This window comes from Pseudorca crassidens, chromosome 19 (genome assembly GCF_039906515.1).
Source record: "Pseudorca crassidens isolate mPseCra1 chromosome 19, mPseCra1.hap1, whole genome shotgun sequence".
Taxonomy (NCBI): domain Eukaryota; kingdom Metazoa; phylum Chordata; class Mammalia; order Artiodactyla; family Delphinidae; genus Pseudorca; species Pseudorca crassidens.
The window spans coordinates 32,240,779-32,266,904 of NC_090314.1; the positions used below are offsets into that span (position 1 = coordinate 32,240,779).

Genomic DNA, 26,126 nt, shown 5'->3' on the forward strand with positions numbered 1-26,126 from the left:
AAGCCGTGGCCGCTGAGCCTGCACGTCCGGAGCCTGTGCTGCGCAACGGGAGGGGCCACAACAGTGAGAGGCCCGTGTACCGCAAAAAAAAGAAAGTAAAAAACAAGAAGAGCAGAGTGATTACCTGTCAGTTGATGCTGGCAGGTCAAAGAAAGAAGAGGACTAACACAGCTGTGTGGGGGCTGTCGGTGACTGATGAGAGCAGTTTGGTAGAGCGGCAGCAGTAAAAGCTGGATTGGAGTGAGTTCAGTAGAGAAGGGGGATTGAGACAATGAGTTTTGACAGTTCTCTAGAGGACCTTTGCTACAGAGGGGAGCATATAAATGGACAGTAGCTGGAGGGGGGATATGGGATCAGCTGAGGATATGTTTTAAATATAAGAGAACAAATAGCATAAAGATATTGAGAATGATGTGGTACAGGAGGAACTACTGATGGTGAAGGAAAGACACAGACATATTGCTGCAGTGACCTCCTTGAGTAGCAGAGGTGACCTTTGGGAAAATGGACGGTTCATCCACAGTAACAAGAGGGAAGCAGCGTCTACAGGTATGGATGCTGGTAGCTGGGTAAATGTGGTGGTGGGACTTTGCAAACATCCTCTTCTGATTGTTGAAGTTCCTATGCCTCAGTCTCCTTATCCGTGATGGGCATTATAATATCTCTCTTCCAAGGTTACTGTGAGAATTGAATGAGACAAGATAGTAAAATGTTAGTGTCATGGCTCATACAATTTTTGAGCTCAACTTATAGCAACTCCTTCATCTCCCTCCTTATTTGTTATGATTGGTATTATTGTTATTGATTCCTAACATTTACTGAGCATTTACAGTGTAGCAGTCTGTGCTGAGTACTTGGCACGTGTTTCTCACAGAATGGTCCTTCCACGTTTGTGGGATCTTATTGAGACCTTCTAAGCTGTCTCAAGGAACCAGTTTGGGATTTCGTTAACTACTTCATTATATCTTTTCCTCTCCAGTTTTCCCTTCATAACTTAAATGGTCATCAGCTCCATGGGAGAAGATTTTGTCAGCAACTGCTCTGGTCCAGGTTTTTAACATTTGTTCATTTACCCTGCTTCACCTGGAGAGCAGTGGCCTGTGGCTGGGACCCAGACACATACTTTCCATCTAACATGCATTGTGGGCTAAGATGGAATGTGGTAGGTAGGCTGGGCTAAGACCTTTGTCAACTCTGGGTGTATTTGATGTTGGTGTCTCTGAAACTACGTCAGAATGGTAAAAATCCCCCCAAACAGCAACTGGCATTTGTTCAAGCATTCGCCTTCTTCTTCGGGGCTAGTGAAATCGGAGATGATTCAGTAATGACCAGCTCCAGAACAGCAATATTCTCAATTGGGAAAAGCCAAGTTAGGACTCAAGTACCTCAGAGGTCCACTGAGCATCTGGATTTTCTCATCGCTTGGACACATTCTCTTTTACTCTTTGAAATGAGTACAAATTTCTCTGCTGAGGAGCTCCTCATCAAAATCCATCAATCACAAGAAATCTCAGCTCTCCTAAAAGACGGTCTTCAGGGAAAGAAGATTCCCATTCTGTTTTCACAAGTCTGTTTCAAAGGGAAAGTGTCATCGGTCAGCCCCTGACCTTGAGTGGCTCGTGCAAAGAATAAGATCAAGAGAGGCCATTGTGTTCCTAGGGAACTCCAGTGCAGAGAGTACCCAGTGCTGTTTTTTGAGTTGTTTCTTTTCAGGGTATGGACAGCTCCAAGAAGATACATTATCAACAGCCCCCTGGAACTGGTTTGAGCCTTAAGCCCGACCACAAGACTGGAGCTTGCTCAGACAAAATAGTGTCCAAAAATTACCTTTGCTTCATTTCAATGCTAAAATCTCCTCCCCAGGTGGAGCTTAGGCCCCATTAACATAACAGGCAATGCATGAAAGAAGCATGTTTCCAAATTGTGCACACGCGAGATTATGCCTGCCTTCATATGTAATGACAAAACTTTCCTGCTTGGATATTCATCCCTTGCCCTAATAAAAGAACTAAACTTTCCTTGCAGGGGAGCCATGGCTTTGGGAAACGAATCACCATGACCTCCTTATTTGCTGCAAATAAAATCTTCACTTTGTGTGAGAATTTTTCTTGGTGTTGTCTCTGACTAAAAACTCACCAAGAAGCTATAGCCCCTTTTGGATTGGCAACAAAAGCAGTAAGAGTCAGTGTCTTCCCCTTGCTGACCAATCTTTATCAATCAGTGGCTCTTTTTCCCATATCAAAGAAATGGACATTCTGGCACTCTTACATGCCTGAGACCTGAAAATCAGGGCTTACCCAAATCTGTTTCCTCTGAGGAAGCAATTGATTACATGGACCATTGGAACGATCCTGATGTTTTATAATACAATCACAGGGTTCTTCATTACGAGATGAGCAGTCCCCAAAGTGAACAAATGCTACTACAGGGTAAGGGATCTTTATTTCTCTTATGGGGTGCCTACTTTGCATTGAACTTGATGTTTTATATATACCATCTCACGTCTTGCAGCTCTCCTATAGGGTAAGTATAGGTATCCCGAATGTGAAGCTGAAAAAAGAGACTCAGAAAGGATAAGGACTTTGCCCAAATTCACACAGCTGATGAGTGATGGAGCTCACATTTGTACCTGTCTACTTAAGTGTATATAAACTCTGGTCTGTCTTTTAGACAGACCTTTAACTTTTACCCACCAAATGATATTACCCCCTTATTGATTTCAACAATATTGAACATGTCTGAGGGTTGTAGAGTCCTTCTGTTGACACTGCTTTATAATGCCCATATGGCTTCACTTGGAGACATCCTGGAAGCTGTAAGTTCTTAAATAATGTCTCTTCAACTTGGCTACACTCACAGTGCCAGTAGAAGACAGATGATCCACGGCTGTGCATGGTATCATTGCAAGATAACGTGTTACTCTGTAGTCTTGGGTTGCCATCCCCTGGAGTGTTTTGATGCGATCAGTTGTCAGTTGCAGGTCTGTTGTTTCTCTCAGCAGAAGCCCAGCCAGTGGAAGATGACAGCCCCAAAGCCCTGCCTGTGTTAGGGGAGCTATCAAACTCGGATAATGACATAAACGAGTCAGTGTTCATCTGGGGAATCTCAGACAAAGCAGCCCAGAGGAAAACCATCTCTGTCGATGAAGGTTTGTTTCACTTGCAACGGGAAAATCAGCAGCAGCAGCAACCAGAGCCGGTGCTCAGGCTGGGGAGAGGGAAAGGGAAGCTGAAGCTGCCACATGTGAGTAGCATTTTATGATTTCTCTGCAACTGGAAAGGAATGCTGGGGAGGGGGCTTGGCTGTGAGGTGGGCGTGCATGTGTGGCTTGGAGCTTTCTGGGTGGCTGAGGGTAGGGGAGATGGTTTACACAATTAACAAGTACATTGAGGATCTGCCAAAGGAAGTGCGAGAGTGGGCTCACACGCGCTTGCGTTTTCTCCTCAGATCATAATATATGTAAGCAGCAGGTGGGGAATTTTTTCTTTTTGTTTTTTTTTCTTCCTCTTCTTCATCCTTGAGAGTGGGTTACATAGCAGAAAGCGCAGCCTGAGAGAGGCTTCCTGAGCAGAAGGACTGTTTTCTTTCCGAAGAGATTTTCTTTCCCAAGTTTGTTTTGCAGGTGTGGTGTGTAGATCTCTATTCCTTTGCCATTGAGCTGCCCTTCTGCAGAGGTGTTTGCATCCCGCTAAACACAAAGGGGCGAGGGTGACTTTTGTGTCTCTGGTTCTGAGCTCGAGTTGTCTGTAGTAAAGAGCACCAAATCCAACACAGTTTAACCTCTCAGTTGTCACTGTTAAAAGAGTTCAGTGAGCACAGCACAGGCACAGGAAACATGGGGTGCCTTTCATGCATCTGCTCAGCAGGTCTCTCAGGGTTGGCAGCATCAATCTTGAACTTTGGGAAAGTTTTTTTTTGGACCAAGCTCTGGAATTTACTGTGGAACATTGGATAGGCTGAAGCTGAAAAGGGGCAGGAGAGAATATTGTTGCTTTAAAGCACTTGTGCAGCCAGCAGCAGGTGGTTGTAACATGCGGAGCTGGTTCGTGTCTTTGGGTTACTGTTACTGATGCTAAGTAATGTGCTGAGTGAAAGTTCACCTGGTCATGGACTTGCTGTATTCTGGTTATCAGAAGACACAGGTGCTTGCGTGTTGTTTGTTTTCTCATCCCTGCTTCCTTCCTTCTCTCTTCAGAAGCTTTGACGTGGCTGAGCATGTCATGCTGAGTGTTTACCTGCTTAAGCATCTGCAGTAAATACATACAAGTTCATCCTCTCCAAGAGGAGGGGAAAAGGGGCAGAAGGAGGGAGCCAGGGAGGGACCCATTGTTGCTCATCTTAAGGGCAGGCTTTGGGCAGCCATGCATGACGACGAGGGTAGAAGAGTCAGAGACACTTCACACCAGGACTTGGCCAGGAGGAGAGTGGTCAGCCAATGCTTGAGTGCAGAACTGAATGCTCTTGTGCTGGAGGGTCAGGGCACAGCTCCTGAGTTGCTATGGGGTGTGAGTGATACGTGAACCAAGGGAAGAGCTTCACCGGGAATCCTCTCACCCAGGCAGTGCTTTCTGACCTTTCTCATACCTTGGCACTCCAGGGAAACAGACAAGGTGGCTCAAAGCTGGGGATGAGTGGCTAGGTGGCTCAAGTGACCATCCCAGTGGAAAGCGTTCAATAGTTGGCACATCACGCTATCTGGAACCTGCCCATGGCACAAAGCTATGCCTTGGCATCCAGGTTGGGGGGATCTAATTTAAACAACCCAGGGAAAAACAAAGAAATGAGCCAAGGTGAGTAACCTGATGTCCATGCTTTGTATTATTTATTTTTCCTATCACTAGTAACAATGCACTGAGGAAACACTACAAAGTGTCTCTTTTTTTTTAAGATTTTTTTCCTAATCTCAACCTTTTATCACCTCTGGTTCTTCTCTGTTCTCTCAGTCTTTGCCCAAGCATGCCTTTTTGACACAAATGTAACTACAGTCTGGATATATTCATTTACTCTTCTTCTTTCCCAATATTATTCTATAAACACTTTCCCATCTTCCAGTACAGTTTCACATAAATGATTAATTGTGGCTGGATTAAATGGATTAATCCCTTAAGTGGGTATGCTACAATCTGTTTAGCAACTGTTGACTGTTTAAATTGCTTCTAGTTTTCCCATGATTGTAATGCCACTCTGAATATGTTCTGTGCATAAAGCAGTTTTACTTCTCTTTCTTTAAAAAAAAAAATCGGATGGATTTTGGATTCAAAAAAAGGATGAATTCTCAACAGTGATATCAGAGAGGTAAAAAATATGGACATTTTAGTGGCTTTTCCTGCTTATTACCAAACTGTTCCCCGAAACATATTTCTTTGGCCCCAAACCATCCGTAATATGGTCTAGGTAAATATCAATTGATCTAGAGCCTTACACACATTAGATTTCCTCTCTCTCTCTGAATGAGGAACTATGAAGATGTACTCATCCCTTTTTTTCAATTTGCTTTTGAGTCCTAGTAAGCCAGGCACTAGGCACTGTGATCCTCCCTAGGACAAGCCTACAGCTTCTCAGGTGCCTTCACTTTGTCAATGACTCCCATGAGGCATGCAAGTTTAACAGCCTCCCCTTTCCATCTCTGTAGGGGTGAAGAAGGGAGGGGCAGAAGCTCTCCATCCTGTCCCAGAGTGCCTGAGCAAGATGAGCAGGGGTCACGGCTTGGGGGGTGGGAGGAGCCAGCCCAGAATTCTCTCCAAGCCCTGGAGCTCAAGTCCAGCAGGCTCCCTGGCCCTTCCGTCTTCCTCTCCAGCCCTAACAGAGCCAGTATAGAGACAAACTCCCGCCTTGGACAGGATTTGAGACAGAGGCCTCACAGAGAAGGGGGAATGGGGTCCTTGGGAAGGCGAGAAGTGGCTAAGCTTATTGGGGAAAAAGGAACATGTTTTAAGGTCTCCACTGCTAGGGGTACTTCTCCCGAATGCATGTGCTTTCACGATGGGAGTCAGACAGGGCTGAATGCCAACTCTGATCAAATAAGAGTGGTTGAATGCTCCTTTCTCAGTGCCTACCTCCCTTAAGGATAATTTTATCAACAATTTATTTTTTTCTTTTATGTGGTCCATGTATCTGGTCAATTTGGAGATTAATCAGTGCTGTTCTGACCTCCTGTGTAGCTCCCCATAGATCACTTCAGTGCTAATCTCTTTTGTTCATTTAGTAATTATTTGTGCAAAATCCAGGAGTGTCCAGTGGGAGCCACACAGAAACTCAGCATATATTTGCCCACCCTGACCTACACAAGTGGAAACTGACAGTGTCTTGGGAGTGGGATTTTCCTGCCCATAGATAAGTGGGTTTGACAAATGTGGGGGTGTTTTAGGAGCTCTATTGACTCAGTGGGCAAGGGCTTAATAGAGAGAGCTGCTTCACAAAATTGGTGGGCCACTGGTGCATCTGAATTGGAGGTGATGGGGCAATGGCCTGAGAAGGAAAGGAGGCCTTGCTGCTTCAGATTCTGGGCAGACAGGGAGAAATGGTATGCTCATGGTCTGCTGGAGAGAATAAAGCTTTGGTCTGCTAAGGATAGGACAAGAGGCTTTTAAACTGTAGCACATGTATTTAGGAAAGACATTAGTAAGGACTCCCCACATGATATCACTCATTCTTTATTGTAGTATTGGTTGAAGGTCTAGCTGTCCTGCAGGATTATACTCTGGGAGAGCAAGTATGGTGTGTGCTTAATTCCCTGCTGCAACCCCACTTCTCTAAAGTTTGCCGTGTGCCAGGACATGTTTTAAGGGCACATCTACATTATTGTGTTTAATCCTCACAACAATCCTATGCAGTGTTTACTATTATTAGTCCCATTTTACAGATTTGAAAACTGAGAGACAAGGAGGTTATGCTGGAGGGTGTGTGGGATCAAGGGTTCAGAAGGAGGAGGCATTGAGGAAGGGAAAGAGTCTCAGGCCACTTAAAGTGTCAAGACCACAACTTCAGCCAAAGAAGTCAAGTTCCAGCGTCTGAGTTCTTAATCCCTGAGCCATCAACTCTTTTACCATTGGCTGAAGGAATGATTGACAGTCTAAGAGAATGTTAAAACATGACTGTACAGCTAAAATGTACCGTAGCAGTAACAGCAATGACGATGGTGATTTTTATAACCAAGCCACTGTTTAATATGCACCAGTCCCTTTGTACCAAAGTTTTGTATGTGCATTTTGAATTCATTCTCACAACAGCCTTATAAGATGACCACCATCCTTATCTATATTTCACCATGAAGAAACTCAGGCTCTGAGATGTTATACAACTTGTCCAAAGTCACAAAGCAAGTGAATCTGTCTCTGACATCTGTTATCTATGACCACACCTCACTGGTGTACCAACAGTTAGCACTGGATCAAGGGCCAGAGTAGTCACAAGCAAGGTTCTCCTGGGACAGTGGAGGTGAGCTCCATGGCCTCTTTTGATCTCTTTGGACTTAGGGTCCTGGGAAGGCTTTTAGAACCACCTCCCATGATGCTACACAAAAAGCTTCGGTCTCAGCCCATGCCTGGTACTGCCTCAAAGGCAAGTTCCTAAAGGAAGAATTCTCTGAAAAAATATCACCATGAGGCAAGTCACTGGTGCACTTGTAAGGAAAAGACAAGAACCCCAGCCAAGAAGCCAGCTTTGTTCAATGCTCTAGACCTGCACTGTCCAATATGGTAGCCGTTAGCCACATGTGGCCATTGAGCACTTGAACTGTGTGTGGCTGGTTCAAACGGAGGTGTGCCATCAGTGTACAAATATGCATCAGATCTCAGTGGCTTAGTAGTAAAACATGGAGACTAGCAATAAATTTGTATTGATTACATATTGAAATCATAATGTTTGGCATATAATGGATTAAATAAAATGTATTCTTAACATTAAGTTTACCTGTTTTAAAAGGTAAAAACCTTTTTAAAAGTTGTGGTAAAATACACATAACATAAAATTGACCATATTAACCATTTTTCAGAGTACAGTTCTATAACCAATCTCCAAAACTCTTTTATCTTGCAAACTTGGTGCTCTATACACATTAAACAACTCCCCATTCCCCCTTCCCGCAACCCCTGGCAACCACTCTTCTACTTTCCGTCTCTATGAATTTGACTACTCGAGGTACCTCATGTAAGTGGAATCACACAGTACTTGTCCTTTTGCGACTGGCTTATTTCACTTAGCATAATGCCCTCAAGGTTCATCCATGTTGTTGACTATGTCAGAATGCCCTTCCTTTTTAAGGCTGAATAATATGCCATTGTATGTAGGCACCACATTTCGTTTGTACGTTTAACTGTCAAAGGACACAAGGTTTGCTTTCACTTCCTTTTACTTTTCCTCGGTGTGGCTTCTACAAGCCTTTAAAATTGCATATGTGTCTTGTATTTGTGGTTTATGTTACATTTCTACTGGACAACGCTGCTCTGAATTTTCCTCTCTTCTTCAGTGCTTCCTCCTTCTCCTCCCTTCACCAGATGTTAGTTTGGCCTCTCTCTTCCCCCTTCCCTGAGACCTGAGCCAAGAAGATTAGCTCTGGGGGCTTCCCTGGTGGCGCAGTGGTTGACAGTCCACCTGCCGATGCAGGTGACACGGGTTCGTGCCCTGGTCCAGGAAGATCCCACATGCCACGTAGCAGCTGAGCCCGTGAGCCATAGCCACTGAGCCTGCGTGTCCGGAGCCTGTGCTCCGCAACGGGAGAGGCCACAGCAGTGAGGAGGCCCGTGTACCGCAAAAAAAAAAAAAAAAGAATATTAGCTCTGATTAAGCACTCCCTTTCATAAGGATCTATGAAAGACTGTCACGTTAGGCAAAGTTTTCTGTAATTGAATGAAACTGTGACATAGCTCAAGGTAGCTTTTTCCATAATACATAAGTAGAAGGCCCAATAAATTGGAACTGAGAAGGAAAAGCTTTTGAAGTGATTTGATGTTTTAAAAAGTCAACAGCTTTCCTCAGCTCACAGTCTGAGAGAGAATTTTATTAACCACCAAGCAAAGAGGAGTACAAAACCAATGAAGCATAAATTCACAGCCCAGATCTATGCCAGCCTCTCACTTCTGAAGTACAGATTTTGTAGAAAGACCTGGGTATCTGGAGATTCAAGGCATTGGAATCTTGTCAGTGTCTTTTGAATTTCCCATTACTTATAGGATATAACTCAAAAATTGAAAGCCTTACAACTTTCCAATTTCTTTTCCCACCAGTCCCCACAGGCCCCTCTATAAGAAGATAAGTATTACTTTTTAGTCTCCAAATGTACAGTGCAATCCCAGGCCTCCCAGCCTTGACAATGTTCTTACTTTAACCTGGGAGACCCTACCCCATGCATATACACCTGGTGAAATCTTACTCGTTCTTCAGGACAAAGTTCAAAGTCACCACCTCTGTGAAGCATTCCTTGACTCCAGTGCCCATTAGGTTCCCAACAGTAAACACTCCAGTTGGCACACTCCAATGATTGGTTAAAGGATGTCTCATGATGGCGCTCTTTACAAAGGTGTGCAAGGTTAAGGGTAGCCAAGATGAGATGGTGAAGCAGCCCAAGGCTAGTGACCACTAGAATTAGGAAAGAAAAAACAGTTCCCAGAACTTGCCCAGATTTGTAAGAGGGGTCTCCAGACAGAAGCTGTGGCCTGTCCTAGAGCACCTGCAGTGAGACAGGAGGGGATCTCTCTCCTCCACCCTCGGGTGTCCTCCCATCAACTGAACCCATCTAGAAGTGGGAAAGCACAAGTGCGCAGAGGATACCGCTCATAGACAAAGCCTCCAAGAGCACAGGGCAAGTGGAAGTGTGGAGTGGGCCTCTAGAAGGACTAACAGAGATGCTCTAGCACAAGCCCTTACCCCATCTCCAGAAACACCCCCTCTCTTCCCAAGACTCCTAAGAGGAACTGTTTATACCATAAGATAATGCTTGTCATATTGTATTCGTATTGTTGAATTCACTGTCTTTTCCCCAGCTACTCAGGAGACCATGAGCTCTTTGAAAGTCAAACTCATTCCTCCCATTCATATATATATTTCTGACACTTAGCAAAGTACTTGGGAGTAAATAGGTACTATATAAATATGGAGTGAATTAATGTGGTCCTTTACCACATTTTTTCCCTAAGTCCCGCACTGGAATCTGGATGATCTACAGTGAGTCTAGATTGGGAATTTCTCAATGAATTGGATACATAGGATTAATACCCTCCTTTGAGTCCCAGCTAAGGTGCTAAAATGATTTGAATAAATGATACTCAGTGCCTTGTCATGCTGTAATTGGTAGCACATTAAATTGTGAGGAATTGAGGAACTTGAACATAAGTGGCAGGAATCAGCAGTAAGTTAGATCGACTAAGAAAATAAGTGTTTGTGTAGGTGCCCAGGAGAAATGTACTGTATATACTGTGATGAGAGTTGGGTGCACAGTGAGAAATGCTGACCAGGGCAATGGAAGGCAGAGGCTAACTGGAGACTGGACACTGAAGGGAACATTTGAGGCTCAGGTTGACACAGCCATGGTTGTTCCAGGAATAAGGTTCTACCAGGCCGACTGGATTCCTAACCAAACCAATGAGTGAAGACATATCTCTGAAGTATGTCAATGTATCTCAGGTTTGCTCACTCTACTGGGTTTAATTTTTAACCTGGAGTTTGGAGGTTGTATTATTTTCCTAGGACTGCCATAACAGAGTACCACAAACTGGGTGGCTTCAGACAAGAGAAATGTGTTCTCTCACAGTTCTGCTGGCCAGAATCTTGAAATGAAGGTGTCAGCAGGGCGATCCTCCCTCTGAAGCCTCTAGGGGAGATGGCTTCATTGCCTCTCCCAGCTTCCGGTGGCTCTAAACTCTCCTTGGCTTGGGACGTAACTCCAATCTCTGCCTCTGCCTCCATCTTCACATGGCATTTTCCCCTCTGTGTCTGTGCCTTAAATCTCCCTTTTCTTTCTCTAATAAGGACACCATTTATTGGATTTAGGGCTCACCCTAAATCCATGATAATCTCATCTGGAGATCCTTAATTATTGCTGCAAAGATCTTGTTTCCAAATAAGGTCACACTCACGAGTAGTGGGGGTTTAGAAATGTACATCCCTTTTGGGGACCACCATCCAACCCACCACAGAGGTTACGTTAGCTCTGGTTAGTTAGCCTCCTTTCCAAAGCCAAGCCCTTCCCTCTAGTCCATGTTTTCTCATCTTCTTGAATCTAAGATCTTGTCCCCATCCATTATTTCTATTTTCTCTTTTGCATCTCTAACGTTTTTGCCTTGCTCCTTCCCTTCGGGGTAAAAACAAACCACCTTCTCACTGCCTGATTGTACCTTCAAAATTTAAATCCTTTTCCAATACCACCACACCTCACAAAAGCTCCCCTCCCCACTACCACCCCAAGGAAGGACCCGCCCTCCCCCTTTACTTCTCACACATTTCTGGGCTTTTGCTCTCATCAAAAAAGAAGCACCTTTCTGAAGTAACCAGGAAAGTTCAGGTTGCCCAACCTTATAAATACAGGTTCTCTTTGGTCCTTCTGACCCTCTCTGCAATATCTAATTATCTTGGCTATCTCTTCCTGCTTGGAGTTTCTCTCTTACCTCAAGGTGTCAAGTTAGAGCTTGCAGGGAAAAATCTCCCTCAACTATATCCTTCCCAGCTGCTAATGGATTATTATCCTGAACTTAACATTTGTTGGGTTCCTTCCCTCTATGCCACACGGGTTGACTTTTCTTTAAAAATCTACTTAAAGAAAAATAACATTTCTGACACCTGTCAAGTATTCAAAAGGTGGCTTTGTTACTGAACCAAACTTGGGTCTGCTTGCCCTCACGCAGTAAAGCCAAACTACTGACACCAAGTTGTGGTAAAGGAAAGTGTGGCATTTACTGCAGGCCCCCAAACAAGGAGAAGGGGCAGCTCAAGCTCAAGACCTGAACTCCCCTATTGCTTTCAGGCAAGGGGTTTTAAAGGCAGTGTGAGGGAGGGGGCTTCAGAGTGTGATCGGCTCATGCACAATTCTCAGATTGGTTGGCATCAAGGTGAGGTTTCAAGCATCATCGGCCTTCTGGTTTCAACCAGTCTAGGGTCTATGTGCTGTGGTCAGCAGTTTTCCTCTGGTGAGGGTCTGCTTCCTGTAAAAACAACTTATGAATATGTGTCAGGCCTTTATCTGTATCTTTCAGGGAACTGAGAGTTTGGTGATTCTGCGATGTGGCAGACTTATAGTCTAAATTGTTACCAGTTCCCCAGCCCAACAGCTATTCTTTGTTTCTACATCTTCAGGTTTGCTCATCATTAACTCTTGAGCCAGCCTTTTGAGACTCAGAGGAAGCCTGGGAGACTAAAGCAAAAGCCTTTTACTTCAAAGGACAGGGACACAGGGGCTTGTATACAGGTCAGCTTCTTATTTTTAAATAAAAATACTTATTACAACAAAAATACCATTCCCATCCCTGACGTAGTATTACATCTGTTCAACAGGTTTGAGCCATCTAGTCTTACCTAGTTAACACCTGGCCTTGGAAAGGCATCCAAGACAAGGGCACAGTCCAGTGCTCTGCTGTTTCATAAGACATGGATTCAGACTCTGACCACAGTGACGCCCACCACCTTCTTTCCATGGCAGGGCTTTATAGGTTCTGCTGATGAAGGGGCCTGCATTGCACAGTGGCTCCTGGCCATTCACTAGTTGGTCAGTCTGTGGGTGTGTTACTGTGGCCCTTCCCAGTGCTAACAAGAGAAGAGGGATTTGTGAATTCAGCTGTTGTTTAGACTCCAGCCAGCAGCAAAATCTGTGATCCATGGATGCTCCCCTACAATCTTGGTTTTAGTTGTTTTCTTAGAAAAGCATCCATTTCATCAAGATATTCAAGGCCATTGGAGTAAATCTGTGTACGGTATTCTTCTATAAAATTGCAACTCCTTCTATATTGGCAGTTATGTCTCTTCTTATTCCTAATATTACTCTTTTGTGTTTTCTCCATCTTTCTTTTTATATTTTAATTTATCTTTTCAACAGACCGCTTTGAGTTTTACTGATTAATTTTAGTTATCCATTTCATTGATTTGGTTTTATTAAACATTTATTAATATAGAGTATACGTACAAGAAGGTGCGCATAGTACAGCTCAGTGTATTTTCACAAAGTAAACACATTCATGTAATCACTAGATCAAGAAATAAAATGGTACCAGCACAGCAGCCCAGGAGCCTCCTGGGAGCCCTTCCAGTCAACTGCCCCCTAAGGGTAGCATTATCCTCCCTTTGAACAGCATAAATTCATTTTGCCTGTCAGTCCTTCTACTTCTTATACAATCTACTCATATAAAATATATGTATTCTTTTGTGTCTGGTTTTACTCACTATTATGGACAGTTTCTCGTCTGTAACCTACTTTGAGTGTTATCAAGATTGGAGACAATGAATGTCAGTTACCTGCACAGGGGCTGGCTATAGCAGATATGTGAGTTATTATCATGAAAAGGGGGCATTATCTGCAGATGGGTGATGTGGGAACGAGGAGGGGAGGGGAGGAGTGTGTGCAGTGGACAAAGCTCAGCTAATTTATCCTGACTAGTTTCCAAACATGGTCAGGACCATGATAGGAAGACCCATGTAGGAAAGCAGGATTTTGGTACTTCCTTTCCAACGACCTGATGACATGGTAAGTCTACCAGGTTTCATTATTTTCCAACAGTCCATTATAAAAATTTTCAAACCCATTGAAACACTGAATTTACAGCAAACACCCATGTACCCACCACCTGGCTTCTATAATTAACATTTTGCTCTTCATGCTTGATCACATATTTATGTCTGTCCATTCATCAATCCATTTTTATTTTTTATGCATTTTAGAGGAAGTTGCTTTAGTAGTAGGGTTTTAAAAAAAAATTAGGTGAAATTCACATAACATAAAATTAGTCATTTTAAACTGAGTAACTCAGTGTTATTTAGTACATTTATGTTGTATATCACATCTATCTAGTTCCAAAACCTTTCTGTCACTCCAGAATAAAGCCCCTTATCAACTAAGCCATTACTCTTCATTCCTTCTTCCTCCCAGCTCCTGGTGACCTCCAATCTATCTGTCTCTATATTTACCTATTCTAAATATTTAATGTAAACAGAATCATACAATATGTGACCTTTTGTGTCTGGTTTCTTTCACTTAGCATAATGTTTTTAAAATTCATCCACGATGTAGCACATTCCTTTTTATGGTTGAATGATATTCCATTGTGTGAGTATACCAGAGTTTGTATACCCATTCATCCATTGATGGACATTTGGGTGGCTTTCACCTTTTGGCTATCGTGTATTTGAGAATTTGTGTACAAAGATATGGTTAAGTACTTGCCTTCAATTTGGGGTAAATATATGTAAGAATAGAATTTCTGGGTCATATGGTAATTCTATGTTTAACTTTTTGTGGAACCGCCAAACTATCTTTCTGGTATGGTAGTAAGTTTTTAAGCCCCAGGAAATCTCTTGCTCAAAATGGGCATACTTGTCCTAAGATTAGATGGCATACCTCCATGGCCAGTTATTAGCATTAATTTAGCCCCAGTTCGATTAGCCTCCTTTCTGGATAAAATACAGAGGGATTTTATGGCACATGAGAGGAGATGCTGCTTAAGCAGCCTACAATTTCCTCTTGTCTCCTATAGGGTGTGTCAATTCAACTGTCAGTGGAGGGGCAGGGTGTATAATCTCTTGGGATATAGACTACTCAATTAATGATTCCTGTTGTGTAATCAGTGAGTCTCCATTCCGGGAAACTGCCACATGGAGTAAGACCCCTCTGATACCACAGAAAGCAGCACCAGGTCCCCTTATGATTTCCTGGGTTATGCTAGGAGTTAAGTACAACAGATTTGGGTTGGAGAGAGAGGAATTTGCCAAAGAGATGCATGGGAGTGGCAATCCTTGGAATAGACGCTGACAGCTGGCGTGAGATTTCTGAGGGCTGCCCTGCTCTGTGAGCCTGAGAAAACAGGAGACATTCCAACTATTGTATGATATCATCTGTGTCTTAGTAGCATTTGTTTTTAAACTATGGACTTAATGGCTGTTACATTGGCTCCTATATCTTTTTTCCCCAAAAGTTGAATCTTTGAAATTCCCATGAAAGCACATTCAGTTGCCGTTTCTGTTCCAACTTGATGACAGAATCATCCCTAATAATGAAAACAAATCTGTTATTGGCAAAGCAGTCCCAGGTGTTGCTTTTGGAGAGTCAGGAAGGGGAAGCAAAAAGTCTCAGAGTGGCCCAGAGATTACAACAGATTAACAAAGGCTGTTTGCAAACAGGCCAATAACCCACCACTTTGCACATCATGTTATCATGTGCAAATCCCATTCACAAAAACCTGGTGGAGTCAGCAGAGAGGGTGCCGGTGGATCTTGATCTTCAGGTAAAGAACTCCAGATCAAAAAGGATATGTAACTTATTCAAGGCCATAGAGCTAGTAAGGAACAGGTTCAGAGCGCAAATCCTGTGCTGTTTCCAGTGTAGGAGCAAAAGAGAATGATCATCCAACGTGCTGGGGAAATAAAACTTTGGAGTCACCTAGAACCTGGTTTGGGCTGTTGGAACAGTGACTCGGTCACTGACCAACCATGTAACCACTAGTTCACTCAGCCCCTTATCTTCATTTTCTTCACTTTCAGTGGAGCTGACGCTAGCTATAAGATTAACATGAAGATAGAATGAAATAGTGTACATGAAGTACTTTACGTGCTAGCAATTGCAGGTGCTCAAAAAATTGTAGCTTTCCTGCCCCAACAAGATCATGCTAGCAGATTCTAGAAAATCTGTTCCCACGACTTCTTCAACCCTTGCTCTTTTTCTCCTAAGTGTCCTAAATTGCACATGCCCTGACCCTAAGCAAAGTCCATCAGAGATATTAGCCTTGACATAAAAACAATGGGGTTGCTTTGAGATGAGGAGACACTTTTCAGTCAGAAGGTAGGGACAATCAATGTTCATTACTTAATTAGGATAAACTTCCATTTATATGTCCAGCTGTTAGGAAGCAAGACCTGATCAAAGGCCCATTAGTCACAAGGCTGGCTTGGCAAAGGGCCGCTTAGTTAAGGCAGTGAATACAACATGAAAGGGAAGAGGGAGCCGGAACACTGAGGCTTGGTACACTGTGCATTAGTGAGTCTTTTGGTCCTAGTTCTGCAAGCTTTCTTTAACAGAGGTTAACCCAGATGCTGAAGACTGACTGTACCAAGCGTCCATGGCCGTCGTGAGCAAGTGGTAGCATTTCATCCCCTTGTCAAATTTCCAAATTGGGCAAACTTGAGAACAAGACTGAGAGGCAGAAATGTCTTGTCAAATTTCACGGAAATTGCTGGTCCCCAAAGACAGAAATAAACCTTTCAGACCATTATAGGGCAGAACAGGGTTGACTGTCCTATGTCTGCTGCAGAATTTGGAACTTGCCAGACTTTGGAAAGGTCATTCAGTGTAGACCTTTGTACGCTTATGTTCCAATAGCACTCATTCTTTAATATGGAATTCTCATTCGTGACAGTTGTAATATTAATGGTAATATTTATATCATTATGTTCTAAAACCAGACAGTGTGAGACACAAATTAATAAGCATTTGCTCAACACCCACAGGCCACCAGGTGCTGCTGCTACGATGGGGAGAGGTATTGCAGAAGTGGATGAAGAGATAAATGATTTATTTTTCACATTTTGTAAGCACATTTGCATTATACAAGCACTCTGCACATTTGCATAATCTGCTAGTTGAATGAATAAATTGACAGTGCATTGTGGAATTGCCTTCATGATGTGGTGAGGGTATAATTGCTGTTATTGTTATAACTGATCTCATTTGCTGAGTACCGACTGGACTGGTGGGGGGGGGGGCGAGGGGGGTACCACGTGAGGACAGCAGAGGACAGTGGTTAAGAGCACCAAATCCGAAGCCACATTGCTGCGTTTGGTTCCTGACTCTGCTGCTTTCTAGCTGTGTAGGCTTCAAAAGCAGGTTGATTTCTTTGTGCTTCAGTTTCTGCATCTGTAGAATCGGAATGGTAACAGTGAGACCTGCTTTGTAGGATTGTTATAAAGACTAAACGAAGTAACTTTTGTCATGTGATCAGAACAGTACTTGGCACAATGTAATAATCATCATCATCATCATAATCCCCACCCACCCACACACACACACCCCGGCAAAGTGCCCATTTTTTAAAGGAGGAAGCTGATTCCTAATGCCTCAGGGGTAGAGTAACCTTGAAATTCAGGTTGTGCTTGCTCCAAGTACATTCTCCTCCCACGAAGCCTGCGACATCCTGTCATTGAATGGAGTGTGCTGACCCTGGCGTGCCCGCTGTCATGATGAGGCAGAGCTCTCTTGTGCCTCCCTCTCCAGAAATGAACATTTCACGAGCATGTACACATCCCAACTTTGCTGGAGCTGGGGTCACCATTTCCAAAAGAACAGTCTCTGCCTAAATGTACGAGGGCTCTAAGAAGTTCAAAGAGATTCCTACCGCACTTATAAGCACTTCTTCAGTTCTCACTCTGTCTAAAATAGAAACGCAATCTCAGAGATGCTTTTATCCGAGAGATCAATCTCCCCAGGCTCCACTCCACACTCACGGTGGAGACAGCATGGTCCTGAGGGTCTGTAGTATGTTGAAGATCCTAGGGTTGGGGCTAGGCTGGAGGTGATGAGAGTTTTAAATTGGCATCACCAAAAACAGGACAGTCATCGTGGTGAGGAGAAATCACAGTCGGACTTCCCTGGTGGCGCAGTGGTTAAGAATCCGCCTGCCAATGCAGGGGACACGGGTTCGAGCTCTGGTCCAGGAAGATCCCACATGCCGCAGAGTAAGTAAGCCCATGTGCCACAACTACTGAGCCTGTGCTCTAGAGCCCACATGCCAAAACTACTGAAGCCCGTGCGCCTAGAGCCACAACAAGAGAAGCCACCACAGTGAGAAGCCTGTGCGCCCCAACGAAGAGTAGCCCCCGCTCGCCACAACTAGAGAAAGCCTGCACAGCAATGAAGACCAAATGCAGCCATAAATAAATAAATAAATTGATTTTTTTAAAAAAGAAAGAAATCACAGTCAAAGAAGGAACCAGAGATCAAGGTAAAGAAGCAGTAGAAGGTGCCCGTTCTGAAGAGCAAGGAAGTAAAATCGCAAGACAGGTCAATGCTGGAGCTGAGATAAATGGGCACTGGAGAGTGAAGCCTGAAGCAGGGTGGGGTGGGGAGCTCTAGACAGTCTGAACCTACTGTTGTGAAGTGGCCTGTCCAGCTGCATTGGTGCCTGGATGTTTGCTTGTTTGAGAGGGGCTCTGCAGGGCTCGAGTCAAATAGGAGTCCCTTGATTTATCAAAGGAATCTCTAGAGTTTGAGTCCAGTGAGATTTAATCTGATGTTGAAGATTCTGTTCAGTCTTATAACAGTGAGGATACCTTAGGAGATGTCTGAGTCAGTGAAGCATATTAAAGTCATATCCATACTCAAGTATGCCAATGCGATAATTTGATGGGAGAAGCAAGGAGAAGAGAAATACTAAAGTCCTGTTGAGCAAACATTATCAGTAGCATTTCTCTTCAGTTTATCAGCAACCTATCATTACACAAATGAGAATTTCATTACTCCCAAGGGAGAGACTTGATTTCTGAGGTACCTCTAGGGCTATGAGGTCAATGGAGACAAATGATCTTTGGCTAAAATTCTGCATTCTTGTGGTATTACTTTGTTTCCAAACACGGAAGCAAAACACTGATCAGGAGTAACCAGGAAAGGAGAGTCACCCACCCAGACTGAGTTATACCAATGTCTTTATTATTTGATGGAAGTAGATCATATTGGAGGGAGGTTAAGCTTTGTCTTATGCTGGGCTTAGTCCTGAACCGGGAAGATGATCCTACTTCTCTTAGAGCATGGCATCGGCCCTTTATTGGGCAACCTTGGATTTTTCCATTTTACCCATCAAAAGTAATAGTAATTCTTGAATCAGCCTCTTCAGTGTTTTCCCCTTGAAAGAATAAAAGGATAAAGAGCCTGGATTTGCAGGACCGGGAGGTCCTTCATGAACAGGCAAAATGTGCCCAATCATCACAGGGGAAACTTGTGAACCTGACAAAAACCTGTCTTCCAAATCCCTTGAATCCTTCCTCAGAACCACCCCTACCTTTGTCTTTGTTCTAGATCAGTCATGTATCTGTATATGGTTTTGGTACTCTTTGGACTGGCTTCCTGGCTCCTTTATTTCTGTATTTGGCTTACTTTATGCACTTGCTTGAGAACTGTTTCTGCCTCTACTCTAGCAACTCACTGGCAACCTTGGCAACTAACTTGAATGCTGCTTTCCCTCTCCGCTTATGCCTCTTCCCCACTCCTAGGATTCTGGAGCCTAAATGGACTGGTAATGACAGATGTGCTTTCTCTTCCAACTTGGAGTGTTGACTACATTTGGCAACCTCCTGAAGGTGTTTCCTGAGATACCTCCCCCAGATCCCAGGGGGTATAGGCTGTGACTCATCCACTAGCTGCATGCCAGGAACTTTGCAAACACTGTGCTAAATACATCATATTAAGTCTCCCAACAACCCTCAAGAGGTAATTATTGTTAATTCTATTTACTGGAGAAATTTTGGATTGTGTTCTAGACATTGTGTTGTTATGATGTAGAGATTCTGTATTCCGTTATATTCCTCTAAAGAATTTTGATATATTTTATAGCAGGCAGTAACTTGCTTAGACTCAAATCGCACAAGACTCTGTCTTGCCTGTGGTAAGTGGCAGCTAAAATCTCAGTTCAACTCTTTTTTCCTTTAGCTGGGTGGTTTGCAGTCTGCTTCACGCATGTATAGTTCAAGGGTCAGCTACAGATTTGGGCAGAGTTAATGCACAGAATCTGGGGCTCCCCTACTCTGGCATTCTCCTTTCTAGGCTTCCCTCTTCACTTTCCACACTTTTCACTGTAGCCACCTTGGATTCTGTCTCCAATTCCTCAGACCAGAAAGATGGCAAGTGTTCTCGTATTCCTTCAGCTGGCCTGTGTCACACTGTGACTATGGCCTACCCTAGAGTTGCAACAAAATGGGGATCTCACCCTCTGTTGATCTCTTCTTCCAAGTTTCGACTCCTTTCTAAAATCTGCTTGCTTTTGTTGTCTCTTCAGAGACTCTGGGTATATTTTGCCCTTTGAATATTTTGTCCTAAGTTTATAGCTGTTGTTCATGGAGACTGGTCTGCTGGGCACTTACTCCATCACACTGAAAGTAGAACTCCAGAAAATATTCAAAAGATACTATCAATAACTACTACCTTTATCATTATTCTCATGGCCAATCTTCTCTTGCTGAGTCACAGAATCACAGATATCCTGGGCAGGCATTGTGAAGCAGACAGAAAAAAGCAACCAAGATAGATCTCTGGAGTATAGCATTAGTACCCCTCTGCAAGGTTTGCAAAGCAGTGGTTCTTTCCAGAACTGCGTGGATGCATCACCCTTTCTGAGTCGCCATGTATATGTGGGGAGAAGGAGGCAGGGTCATTTTCTTGAGTAAGGCACAGTTGATGAGGTGTTAATTCTTCTCTACCTACATCTCCCTCAGAGGACACACAGCAAACAGCTCTCACTCTGGAGACAGGAAGCTTGCCAAAGTGCATCACATCAGCAGGACGTGACTGGACTGTGTTTTGGAGTGACTGAAGAGGCAGCAGCACCACGTCCAAGTTCTTTGTGGCTCTCAGCAGGTCACAGAAGAGAACCAGCTCTCTCTTACAACCCCGCCTGATGAAGCTTGGAGTTTATCTGTGGGACAGGAACCACAAGGTATATTTCCCACAAGGAGTATGACTGTGCTCCTGGCAAGGGCCGAAAAGGTGATGGGACTGCTGCCAGGGAGGACCTCCACGTCAGAGGACAGCAGAAATTGATATTCCTGACAACCAGACACTCCTTGGGTGCCTCCACAACCCAGAAACCACTCACCATCCACTGCACCAGTTTAAAAATATGAACACTTTATTTCTGCTTCCCCACTGTCCTGACCCCAACAGCACACGTGGCAACACAGCCATTATCACTAGTGCCAGGACCAAATTGGGATGACACTGGCAGCAGGAGACTGCAGAGACATGCTTACAAGCCAGATGATGGTCCAAGGGACTGTCATCATGGAGGTTGACCTCTGCCCCAATTATTCCCCTAAGCTGTACATAGTCAAAAGAAGCAAAAAGGAATGGAATCAGAAAGAGGAGGAAGGGAGAGGTCCAAGTGAAAAATGCTGTGAGGATGAGAATGTAGACTAGACATTGTCTAAGATTTAATAAACAGGACTGAGTTAAAAACAGAAAAACAGAAATGACACCAAAAGAAGCTGCCTGCTTTAGGCAGATGGAGAGTTCAGGGCCTATAAAGGAACTTGCAGTTCTAAGGATAAAGTGGGCTTTGCGTCTGAGCTTGACTTTACACCTCTTCCACACACAGAACCCCAAATCTAGGTGCTGTAAAGAAGACTGGCAGATTTAACATGGAAATTCAACCTCTGTGGATTGAGAGGCGCCCTCCAAAGTCGAACAGATGAGTGAGGGAGTCGTAGAATCTATTTACAATATATGCATTCAAAAATATGTCAACAAAGATGACCCAGAGGAGGGAGACAATTAGGCAAGTCACAAATGCAGACACATGAATGGCCAAGAAGCATTAAGAAAAAAGCTTCGTTTCTCAAGGATTGATTGAAATGAAAATTAAAACAAGGAAATATCTTTTTTCTCCTATTAGACTAACAAAAGTGTAACTGATTTTTAACATCCAGTGTTGGTGTGAGATTGGTGGTGGTTGGGGGAGAAGACACTCATCTCATGATGCTGAGGTCCAAGTTAGAATTCTGCAGTCTTTTCAGGGGCAATTAATAGTACCTGTTAGAAGTGAAGTGTGCTTGCCCTTTGAAAAACATTCCACTTTCATGAACCTGTCTTATAGACAGTCTTCCAAGGGCATAAGGATAAACATACAAGGATAGTCACTGCTACATGACTTGTAATTGCAAGAAATTAGAGACAATCTAACTGCTCAACAGTAGGGAAACTGTTAAAGAAATTATGGCAAATCCACTCCATTCCGTATCTAGGATTCAATATTCAAGAATACTATTCAGCTATTAAAGAGAATGAAGTACTTCTGTATGAATAACAGAGAAGCTTGTCCAAGACAATTGTTGAGTGGCAAAAGCAAGGAGTTGAATTTTCTATGTGTCAGAACTTTTCCCATTTCATCTTCTATAATTATATGGCTCTATGATTGGTACTGTTGTCACCATCCCCCATCCCATTTTAACCAAGGAGGCAATCAAGGCCGAGAGAGACTAAGTAAATTTCCAAGGTTGGCTTCAGAATTCATGTTCTTAACTATTATATTAGTGTGTGTGTGTGTGTGTGTGTGTGTGTGTGTGTGTGTGCGTGTGTGTGTTTCACGTGTTCATAGAGACATGGAAAGTGTGTGGGTTTGGGAAAGACAATAATACAGTGTATTTCTGTAGGGTGCCACCCAATTCTCTCTTGAAAGCAAACAAGGCTAATGATCAAAGTGTTAGTTAGGTACTGGTGGCTCATAGCTCACTCCCTCCCCAGGAACTGCCCTCTGATGAAGGGAGCTGCCTCCTCCAAGTTCACACCCCCTTCTGCAGGGGTTGAAGGATGGCTCACATCCAGTGTATAGTGGAAGGGGTGGCATACAAAGACCCCTTGCCTCCCTTTAGGACAATTCTGACAGTCCATCCCAGCTCCCAAGTTCCCCCTATGAATCAACTCCAGCCTTTTTGGAAACCACATCACAGTTCAACTTCTCCCTCTGCCCAGTCCTGTTTCTTTCACTCCTCTGTGACTCTGGTGACCAAGGGCACTTCTTAGCAACCACTGTGCAGGCTAATCTCCACCTCAGAGTTTATTCCTCAGGGAGCTGGAAGGTGGAGAGTAGAGGGGAGAGGGGACAAAATGACTTCCATTTAATATATATTTCTATTTTGTGTGAATTTTGTCCAGTGAGCAAGCAATACGTATATTAATTTCCAAAAGGCCAATGTAAAGCATAAAAACATAAAATTAAAAAGCATTGCTGTAATTCTATAGCCAAGAAAATTGGGACCCTAGAATCTGACTGGAGATTTGTGTCCAGGAAATAAAATAGCATGCCTTTCATTAATTTTTCAGGGTTCTCATCTGAAAAATAAAATGCCTTTCCACTGTGCCCGGATTTTCTCTCCTGATGCAACCAAAAAAAAAAAAATTTCCTCTTGCTCTTCCAAATTTTGTCTGGAAGGTTTGATATTTTTGAGTCTCCATGAGCTCTGCTGTCAGAAGGTGAAGGAAGCCTGCTGATCTCCCAAATCCCTGCCACAGAGAATAGGATGCACTGAACCTTGTCAGAGTTCCACATTTATTGTATAAAAGCAAAACAAAAAAGCTATGCATTTAGGTCATCGAGAGAGAGAGAGAGAGAGAGAGAGAGAAAGATTTGCTGATCCAACAGAGATTGATGTACTGGTTAGAACAGCAGCTTAGGGGCTTCCCTGGTGGCGCCGTGGTTAAGAATCTGCCTGCCAATGCAGGGGACACGGCTTCGAGCCCTGGTCTAGGAAGATCCCACATGCCGCGGAGCAACTAAGCCCGTGTGCCACAACTACTGAACCTGCGCTCTAGAGCCCTCGAGCCACAATTATTGAAGCCCGCGTGCTTAGAGCCCGTGCTCCACAAAAGAAGCCACCTCAATGAGAAGCCCACGTACCACAATAAAGAGTAGCCCCCACTCCCTGCAACTAGAGAAAGCCCGCAAGGAGCAACAAAAACCCAATGCAGCCAAAAATAAAATAAATAAATTGAAAAAAAAAAAAAAGAGAACAGCAGCCCCATAATTTTCAGGTCTCCGTTTTACTTGTAAAATCAGTGCCCAGTTTGTCTGTTCATTCTCTGTGTATTCATTCATTCATTTCATCAAAAGTTTATTAAATGTTTACTACATGCTACCCCTTATGCTCTTGGGAGGTGTACTGGCTTAATCATGGTCCGATAAAACAGCATCGTGACTTACTGATTGGCGAATTACTCTCCAGATGTTAGAAGGTATTGTTCATGAACTTGGTTCAGTGGAGGACAGCCTGCCATTGTACCTCTCATAGAGAGCTCTCTAGGGTTTAGCTGAATTCGAGAGGATGTGAATCATTCTAGTCTATAGAAAAAGCTACTGGAGAATTTTCTTTCCTGGGTGATTGCTGAGATTCCATATTATACCACGGGAAACAGAAGTAGGAGATTTCCTGTCAATTTTAGATATCAGTGACATTGTGGTGACTGCTAATGATGGAGGAGCACTTGACCCCTGAAGAATATTTGGGTGAGTGATGAGATTATGAGCTGGTGATCACACATGCAAATGGGAATTGCAGGAAAGCAAAGTAGTCACTTAGGGAACAAAGAAATGAATAAGTAAATGAATGAAACTCAACTGTGCCTAGAAAAACACTTTACATTCTGTAGGGACTCAATAAACGTCACTAAAAGAAAATGGAGAAACTCAAGCATATGTACTGGGTAACTTTCTACCTCTCTGTCTTTCCTCCAACACACTTTTGAGCACCTACTCTGTGTCAGATGCTAGACCAGACACTGAAGGCTTTGCACAGGTTAAGTCAAACCAATCTTTGCAATTCCAAGCAGAACCATGGTCCACACTCCTTCCTACTCTTCTTTGTAACCAGACCTTTTAAAAGGTGCTTCTGTGTCCAGGGGGTGGGAACAGGGTGAAACTGTAAGAGCTCGAAGTCATTTCACATGTCATTTTTTAACTTAAACATAACTCCTTCTTGAAAAAATTCTTCTGATAGAGAATTGCTCTCGGAACAACAGAAGCATTATGTCAGTGCTGTGATGATTGACTATTTTTAGATTCCCAGTTTAAGCAGAGTATGAAAGTGGAGCTGTCCAGGAGTGAGAAGAACAGGCAGCCAGGGAGCAGGGACCGCTGGCATTATGGACACTAAGAGCAGCGGGCTGCTAGAGGAAAACCCAGGCTGACATTCAAGATCAACTGCATTAGAGACTAGATAGAACCTTAGCTAGTGGAAATCACTTTGGAAAGTTCACACATGGTTAGATCTGAGCATCACTTGCTTATTATTTTCTTTTTAACATCTTTATTGGAGTATAATTGCTTTACGATGGTGTGTTAGCTTCTGCTGTATAACAAAGTGAATCAGCTATACATATACATATCTCCCCATGTCTCCTCCCTCTTGTGTCTCCCTCCCACCCTCCCTATCCCACCCCTCTAGGTGGTCACAAAGCACCGAGCTTATCCCCCTGTGCTATGCGGCTGCTTCCCACTAGCTATCTATTTTATATTTGGTAGTGTATATATGTCCATGCCACTCTCTCACTTCGTCCCAGCTTACCCTTCCCCCTCTCCGTGTCCTCAAGTCCATTCTCTACGTCTACGTCTTTATTCCTGTCCTGCCCCTAGGTTCTTCAGAACCGAGACCGTCATACAGAGTGAAGTAAGTCAGAAAGAGAAAAACAAATACTGTAGGCTAACACTTGCCTATTCTTGAGTAGTCCTCCAATAGCAGTGGAAATGGCATATTTAGGTGAAACCTTGCTGATTTAACACCAGTTGACAAAAAGATGATTCAAATTCAAATGTCCCCAGGCAGGTACCATGGAGGAGAGAAGCAGCCAGGTGACACCAATGGCAAATTGGAGAGCCTGCCCTCCAAGGAAGGGTTCATCAGATACTAAATTCAAGCCTATTATAACCTTGTGGGAATTCAGGCCTTGAGGTGTCATAACTTGCAAAGTTTCAAGAGAAGCAGGAAATCTTGACCTTTATTGAAATTTCTCAATATTTTTTTTTTTGAAATAAGCACTATCCAGAGACATATACTGGTTAGGCTTCACCAATGGGGGGCACCAGCTGGTAAATGGTCCTCATAGTCAATGATGTAAAGGAAAACAGAGAAGATGAATATAATGTCCAGCAGGTGTTGTCATGGCAACCAGATAGGGGTCCCGATGATGCTGAGGCAGTGTAACTTCCTTCCTTCTTTCCTTTTTTCTGCTTTTTGCTTGGCAT

The 26,126-nt window shown here is 43.6% G+C and overlaps 1 long non-coding RNA gene across 2 annotated transcripts; it reads left to right on the top strand.

Moving 5' to 3' along the window:
• The first annotated feature begins 2,984 nt into the window (after positions 1-2,984).
• On the top strand, positions 2,985-24,616 carry LOC137212135 (uncharacterized). Of its 2 annotated transcripts, XR_010937372.1 has the most exons (4): positions 2,989-3,243; positions 19,393-19,609; positions 20,611-20,831; positions 23,213-24,616. It is a non-coding gene; the product is annotated as an uncharacterized lncRNA (long non-coding RNA). The 2 variants fall into 2 exon arrangements; XR_010937371.1 differs by lacking the exon at positions 23,213-24,616 and having other exon boundaries at positions 2,985-3,243; positions 20,611-22,398.
• Positions 24,617-26,126: the final 1,510 nt, after the last annotated feature.